Raw genomic sequence first — 840 nt, forward strand, 5'->3', positions numbered from 1 at the left:
TGTTGCCTACGCTGCAGGCGCTCGAGAGACCTCGCCGTCCCAACCCAACGGCGGCGCTTGGCGCTCTGGCCTCTGGCTGGTCGAACGCCTGGCAGGTTGGCAGTACGAAGACATCCAAGCATTGGAGTGTGTTTGTTGCCTACGCTGCGGGCGCTCGAGAGACCTCGCCGTCCCAACCCAACGGACCAACGCCAGGCCAGCGCAGTGTTAGTGCAGTGATCAAACTGCAGCGTCCGAGTGTCGTGTTCGTGTGAAATGGCCGAGTGCAGTGTGTCTTGAGATCGACCGCGCGCCCAATACCCTTCTGTAAAAACCCTCGGTCTACTGAGTCTACCGTTTGGCTCTGCCTTCCGATCCACCCAGGGCTAGAGACCCGCAACGAGTGAGCTACGCGAGCAACGCGCTGGAGCCGCGCGCCTCCTTGGCGGAGACAGCCTAGCTTTCCGAAGGCCCCCCTGGCGCTGCTCGCGCTGCTCGTGTGAGCAAATTTGCTCGCAGGCCCGGCCCATTGCTACAGCATGCAGGTTCCCCTGCTCGCCGTCGCCTGCGCCTGCAGCGCCGCCGCGCACACAAGCCACGAGCTAAATAGCTCGTAGTCGCATGCGCGAGCCGAGCAGAGCCGAGCAAGGAAATCGCGCGGTCCACGAGCAAAATAGCTCGCAGCGCGCGGCTCTAGCGCCTTGCTCGCGTAGCTCACTCGTTGCGGGTCTCTACCCAGGGCCAAGTCATGTTTGTAAACGAACCTGTTCGGGTCGTTTCTCTACCAGACAGCTCGGCGCAGGGGAGGCAAGCGTCATGGTTCGACACCACCTGTTGCATTTTGAGCCGTGACTGGGTAAC

The sequence above is a fragment of the Frankliniella occidentalis genome, unplaced genomic scaffold (assembly GCF_000697945.3).
Source record: "Frankliniella occidentalis isolate FOCC.00 unplaced genomic scaffold, Focc_3.1 Scaffold62, whole genome shotgun sequence".
Classification (NCBI taxonomy): Eukaryota; Metazoa; Arthropoda; class Insecta; order Thysanoptera; family Thripidae; genus Frankliniella; species Frankliniella occidentalis.